This window comes from Struthio camelus, chromosome W, assembly GCF_040807025.1.
Source record: "Struthio camelus isolate bStrCam1 chromosome W, bStrCam1.hap1, whole genome shotgun sequence".
NCBI classification, from domain to species: Eukaryota; Metazoa; Chordata; class Aves; order Struthioniformes; family Struthionidae; genus Struthio; species Struthio camelus.
The window spans coordinates 17,722,040-17,729,048 of NC_090981.1; the positions used below are offsets into that span (position 1 = coordinate 17,722,040).

The 7,009-nt window shown below is 40.8% G+C and overlaps 1 long non-coding RNA gene across 1 annotated transcript; it reads right to left on the reverse strand.

The window, feature by feature from the left end:
- Nucleotides 1–751: 751 nt before the first annotated feature.
- On the reverse strand, nt 752–6,048 carry LOC138064020 (uncharacterized). The gene is made up of 5 exons (XR_011137230.1): nt 5,870–6,048; nt 3,969–4,014; nt 2,386–2,530; nt 1,759–1,831; nt 752–907 (listed from the first exon to the last, which is right to left on the reverse strand). It is a non-coding gene; the product is annotated as an uncharacterized lncRNA (long non-coding RNA).
- Between the last annotated feature and the right edge of the window lie 961 nt (nt 6,049–7,009).

Genomic DNA, 7,009 nt, shown 5'->3' on the forward strand with positions numbered 1-7,009 from the left:
CACAAACATTCAGTAGGTATTTAATATATGTAGCTTTAATATAAACTAAAGGGGTCTCTTGGCTTCAGGGAGGGTTTTTTTTTCAGGAGCAGAATTGCTGGGAAGAATTGTTTGATATTTTTCCTTTTAGCACCACTGATCCACATTCTAGTCAAGGAACTAGTGGACGTTTTCCTTGGGTGAGGAAAAGTGGAATCTAAATTCCAATTGCCAAATTTTTTTGGTAATGAAGTGGGGGCCAGCATGCAAGTCAAGCTATTATCTAATTCCTGGCCCAGTTTTCAGGGTTGGAAGGTCAAGACGGTTTTCCATTCTTGTGAAACATGCTTTATATTTTCTTATAGGACAGGAAGCGTGAATGTCCCAAAGCCATCATCTCTTATCCCTGACCAAGACTGCTGGTTATATTGTACTGTCAGGGGTGACTTTTCAATAATATTTTAGAATTTAAAAAGACGAAGGAGGGAGAAAAAATTACGCCAGAAAGGATTAAATACTAACACCATCTCACTGGAAAAGTATCTTTCTGGGATCTGACATACCGCCCTACATTCTTTCTGTGGCTAGTAATGGACTCCTGACTGTCCTGCTGGGAGCAATGTTATCATAAGCACGAGGCCTTCCCACCCTCCTCCAGTATTCAGATGCTCTTTCTGCTTTTTGACTACCACCCCCACCCTCCCAGGCTTAATATGGATGTCTTACAAAGTCTCTTGCTCCCGAAATAGAAGCTCAATTTACATACCTATGTTGCAGCACACGAATTCCTGTTCCCCTTTGACCTGGTGCAAAACCCTCGCTAAGGATGTTGGGAACAGTTTCTGTAGTTAGCCACGCAGTGATAGACTTTGCCTCTGTTTTCTGGAGCCTTTTGGAACTGTTGCAGTTGTGTCTGACCAAATGTTTCCTAGAAGCATCAGGCAGTATCAGTACTAATCTCATTACTATTGGAAACTACAAGTGTGAAGCAATGACTTTGTAACGTGATAGCTTTGGACTGGCCTAGTTGGGGCAAATCTTTCATGGTTACGCAAGGGATGATAGGAAGCAGTAATACTCCGTTATCAGAGGGTGCAAGTAGAGGTGGCTAGCTTTGCTTAAAAATAGAAAAGTGTGACTTTGTATAATTTGGGACTGAACTAGGTTGTCTTACTTATGAGTGTGGAATATGAGATTTTTTTTTTCCCCTCATATGCTTATTGTGTGTATGCACACAAATCAACTAAACTCAGGAAACAGCAGGTGCATCTACTTCTGACAACCTTAACTGTCCTGGGCAATCCAATTAGAAAATTTAGTTAAGTCGTCTGCACTGTTTATTTTGTAGTACATATCTCATAACAAATACCCTTCAATTTTTCTTAAGTAATTTACCTAAAAACATTTAAGATAGCTGTCTCAGAAAATGGGACTGATGGTGCTGTCAATTGTAACATGTTGTTTTTAAACAATTTTGTCTTGAATTTAATGTCAGTCCTGACATAGGTATTTGTGGACTGACAGTTGAACTGGTATCCCTTGAACGTTTTAACATAATCTTGAGCTGAGAATGATTTGAATTTGGTATGGCAGATACTTTTTTCATGGCATAAAATAAAACTATAGGTAGAAATATGAACAGCAGCTTGTAGAGTATCTGCCTAAAGCATGTCTGAGCCAGAACAGCAAGGTGCCCTGTTCTCGCAGAGCAAACGGCTTGCTTCCACAGACACTCATTTCCCACAGCTACTTTTTTTTCCTGTATGCAAAACCAAATACCTTTGTCAGTGATTCTTACAGAACTTCTATTGCCTTCATACAGTCACCTGGTTGTAGTAGGAATCTGCCAGTACTGCAAAATACAAGGAACAAGAAGCTCCACATAAACACAGAACAACCTCACTGCCTACTCTCAGTCCCCCCCCCCCCCCCAAGGACTGTCCCCCACACAGTGCCAACATGGAGCATTCTTGCTGGTTAAGCAGCTGCTGCACTGTGACTGCTGCTATTATACAGACCAGCCTGTCTGTCTCCCACACGCTGTTAATTATATTCAGCTGTTGTCTCATCGCTCCTTGAGATTGCTAGCTGTTTGGGGCAAGGATCAGCTGTTTCTTAGATAGGGCTGTTGCCTAGTTACAGTATAAGGAGAGCTAATGCACAACCAGAAACTATTGTGCGCTCTCACAGTGCAAAAACATAGTGGGTGGGGGAGAGCACTAAAGGATTAGCTATTTATAGGTGTTCTTGACCACCCTGCAGGCACAACAGGTTATGTAGCTGCGTGCATTCGCACATCTGAAGAGGTATCTTTCTCGAAAATCTAGGGTCAGGTCTTCGACTGGTATAAAGCTTTCACTGCAGTGCCTTGAAAGATAGCTTACAATAGTTATGGGTCTGCCTTACCTTCCCACATTTGAGGATTGGCAATGAAGAATGTCGGTGTACTCTGGGAAGGCTCTATTTGTCTTTAAGGCCAACCTCATTCTGTGTGTTAGCTCACTTGTTTTTCCACTCTTCTTAGTCTCCTTCTGAGCGTGAAATGAGAAATCTACCAACAATTATACAAATGCATTGCTATAAGGATAACTCCAAATATTTCCTCTTAAGACAGTCGCTCTCAGAGAACTCAATTTTATCATGTCAATATGCTCTCAAATTTCAGGTGCATTGGAGATTACAGCAGAACTGGTCATCACCTTCATCTCTGCCCTCAGCTGAAAATGCACACACAACTGCTGCTGAATTTGTGCATATTAAAATGCCAGTTTTGGGTAGCCTTTATGTCGTGGGCTGAAAACTGGCAGTTCAATTCTTAACTCAAGTGTAGATTTCAATGAAGTACCAAAACGTGGGGGTCATGGCCAATTTAGCTCTCGTAGTTTAATTTCCCAGTGTTCGTGAGTAAACACCGATTTATCTGTGAATTATGAAACTGAAAACCAAGTAGCTGAATAGCTTGAAAGGGTTGTGCAACTCAGGCTAATCTCTGAACAAAAGCACGATTTCAAAAACCAATAATAAGGTTTACAGGTCTCCAAAGTGAAATGACTAGGCTCTGTAAATTCTATCGTGCAATGTTTCTTCCCAGTCTGTCTACCGTGAAGCCTCTGCTTAATTCCACTAACATCTTCCACATATGTGATTAAAAAGAAATAGTCACTGAGTTTTTCTTAACGCTTCCTTGTCAGGAAGTGCTGCCAACTAAATACGCTGTGTTTGAAGAATTTTAAGCCCCACAATGACAAAACATTTTAAAATTTATGCAAAGAAAGATATAACAGGGAAATGATTAAAATGATTTAATCGCATTGCTATCACCTATTTCTATGGTTACTTTTAGCTAAAAGGAAAAGAAACCTTACTGACTAGTAACAACGTGCATATACTTGGGAGTTGACGTTCCAGCCTTGCAAGCTTCCAAGCTTCCTGATTTGAACCTGATAAAACTCTGCATAGTTCACGCCAGCAGTAAATGAGCTCTTTTTTGTTAAGGTCCTTTGCGTGATTACCCAGTCTACCTCAAACATATTTCAAGTAAGTGAAGTCTAGATTACAAGAGATGTATCCTCTCCTGACAGGGAAATGAACTAGAACCATTAAAAGATGCAAACAGTTACCTACTCTTAGTTTCAGTTGCTCAAATTTTGATTTCCTTAAACTGTTTTATTCCCCTATTACCCACTCTTGCAAAACAGCACTGACTTGACTTCATTACATCAGGATTAAGTTTTCCATTTTTCCATGAAATGATTTTGATCAAATTGCTGTGCAAGTTTTTGCCACTAGAGAGCAGATTTGCACTACAGAGGAGCGTATGCTCAACCAGCAATGTTAAAGCGCTGGGAATAGCATCCTGAAAATAGTACCTTTCAAATACAATCACTTGGTGGTACGCGTGCATGACAGTTCTTTGTTGGTCCCCAATGGGCTTTGGGTCCTGATTATTGTAAACTGCTTTCAGAAACTGTAATGATTAAAGAACGTACCTGTTTGAGGACTTCAGTGGAACTTTCCAATTCTCTTCATATTAACCTAAAATTCAGGGAAAATCATAACATTCAGAAGAAATAAGCTTGATCCTTTTTTTTTTTTTTTAAAGCATGCTTCCCTGGTTAATGCTGTGTGAAGTGATAGAGCATGATTAGTTTATGAGTAATTCTTTGAAGATCTTTCACTTCCTTAAATCAACCTTCCTTTACTTTGACATTCCATTAAGTCATGTTTAGCAGCAACTTGAAAACACCCCTTGGCTATTGAGGCATTGGGATGCAGAAAGGTTGCGTGCTGGAGTTTGTATTCGCTTTTAATTGTTCTCAGGAAAAGCAGTACTCCAAGTCTATAGTTCCTCAGGATTATTTTTAGCTGTGATAATTCTCTGAACTGATTCACAGGCCTGTGGCACACAAGTTCCCGCAGCACAGCTGAACAGATGGCCCAGTGTGGCAAAGGGGCAGGTGCTCTCTACGCCGTCATTCAGGCTGTAGTTGCTTGGTTCAAAGTGCTCAGTGTGGCCAGTACCATGACAGTTAACAATCTGGCAGAGTGCAGTAGCCCAACTTGATTGCTTAGATCCCTCTTTTCTAGCAGTGCCCCTCTTAAACCACATATGTATAGGGAGAGAGGGGTTCTTGTAAAATGCTTTCAAGCTTTCCAGTTATCTAAAAGGAACAAAGACTTCATGGAGGCAGAAAAGGGCAGCTCAGAAACCCTGTTTGTTGTCCAAGTACGCAGCAAAGCTGTAATATTTGAGGTGGAATCCTGTATCCGTTATTTAAATAGGGGTAACCCCAAATCTTACCTGCTTATTGAGCAAACACTCTTCCACCTACTACATCCCCCAACAAAGGACAATTAGTAGACATCAAAGATGGCATGAGATGCTTCGGTTTATTCTTCTCGCTTCAGCATGGGGAAAAAAATGCTGCTGAACAAGGTCACAAACTGACCTGGTCAATGTTAACAACCTAGTTTCATGAGAAAATTGTAATGTATTCCTTTTATTACTCTAAACACGCAGTACATGTTCTTCACCTGTAGTTTTTTTTTTAACTTGGGCAGGAGCACAGCTTGTAATATCCTATGATGTTACAAGCACTGCAGAATATTTTTCACATCCTTAACTCCAACAGTGAAGTTTTCTTCTGTTCCAGTTTCTTCACTGGGCTCTGTCAGCTCGAACACGAAGCCTCTGATAAAGATAGAACTGTAGCTCTGAAGATTTAGAAAGAATCTGTATCTCAGACAGAGACTGTTTTAAATCTCTCATGTATCTCAGTTGGGATGACCTTATGGAATCTAAGGAGCATACAGAGGGTCTAGCCTGTATTTCCGTTGTGTAGCTGTTTCTGTAATGTGTAGCATGCATAATAAAAGCCATGAAAATTTAAAATGTAAACACTAGTCACCTGTGAGATGCATGCAGGGGATGAGGAAAAACTCTAATTTCACTTAATCTTGTTAAACTTAAAAATGGATGAACGTGTTCCTGCACATTGTCACCCATACGCTTATTCTGTGTTTTGGCTGAGGCTACCATGGGAAACATCAAATTATATTGAGAGGATATGTGTGATACATGACTGGGAAATAAATTCTAGTGCATGTCCTAGGAAGCCTGCAAGTATAAAAGCTTATGTGACTCAAATATTCTCTTATGCTTTCTGTACAGCATCCATATTCCCAAACATACCATCGCTATCCTTGCCCTTGCGGTATTGACTTGTTACTGGAGAAGAAGAAAACTGGGAACAAAAGGCACATCTCTGCTGCCAAGGAAGATGCAGCTTGTTGGCCGCTATACAATAAATAGCAATTGTGTCAATGCCATTTAAAAATCATGGTGTTTATATGATGTCCTAATAGCACTTTAAGTGGGGTTGAAACTTACCATAAATAATGGAGCAGATTGTCGAGATGCGATTCTCTTCAGCAGTTCAGAAAGGAAGCAAGAAAAAAAACCATCTGATGTGGCTCAGCCTTGTCTTAAGAGGTGCAGCTTCTCCAAGGGTTCTTGATGCCTCCTTTGCATTCTTTCTAAACCATCAAAAAATATCTTGGCTTTGTCATTCCATTTGATTTGTTTCCCTAGCTGTCCTTTGTAAAACACCTTAGAAGTGGAGTCTAGCTAACGTCACTGTCCTTATCTAGCAATTCCTCCAGCTGTGACTGGAATCCAGTTCTCCTAGCACCAGCACCAGCACCAGCCCCTCCTAGTGACAACCCTTGCTGCTGCCAGCTAGGGCTCGGCAAGGGGGTGAGCTAGCCGCCTCCAAAGCTGCCAGCAGAGTTAGTGGAGCAGCTCAGGTGCTGGCTAGTCGTACTCCTGTTAAGGAACTATATTACTATAAGCTTGCGAAGGAAGGAGACAAGCTTCAGCAGACTTTATGACTATTTATGCATTACACAGCTATGTTAGGATCCTCAAGTGGATTGAGATGGTGTGGTTTAAGGTGTTATCGGTTCAATTACTTGCCCCATATACAGCCCTTACTGCAAGGATGGCAGAAAGGACTGATGGTTTGCGTTAATCTTGTGCCAAAGCTTATCAGCTGGTCCTAAGTGTAGCTAAGTCATCAAAAACCCATTGTTGTCCTAAAGTACTTATGTCAGTACAAAAGTGTGTGTGGAGTAGGCCAAAAATGGTTCTTTAACAAATTAACATTTGTTTGTGCACCAATAAAATCAGTGCTGTGGTGCTGAGTAGGCAGCATGTTACTGGGCTTAACTATGGTTGCTATACATACAACTACTGTTTCCTCCCCCTTTTCACATTAGTCACAAGAAAGCTGGACCAAGAAGGCCAGCATACGCTGATTAGAGGCTACATAACTGGAATTCTATTTATGGTTGTGCCACCAACACAGTGGGAAATTTTGATTTCTCATATTACAGCAGAAAAAGGAAGCAGAACATAACTTCCTCCTCCCTTACACTATCAAGCTGAGTTTTCTAATATTTGCATGTTACAGACGTGAATATGCTAAGCTTTACAATTAACTTCTGGTGACTTGACGCAGCAATTTTTGTA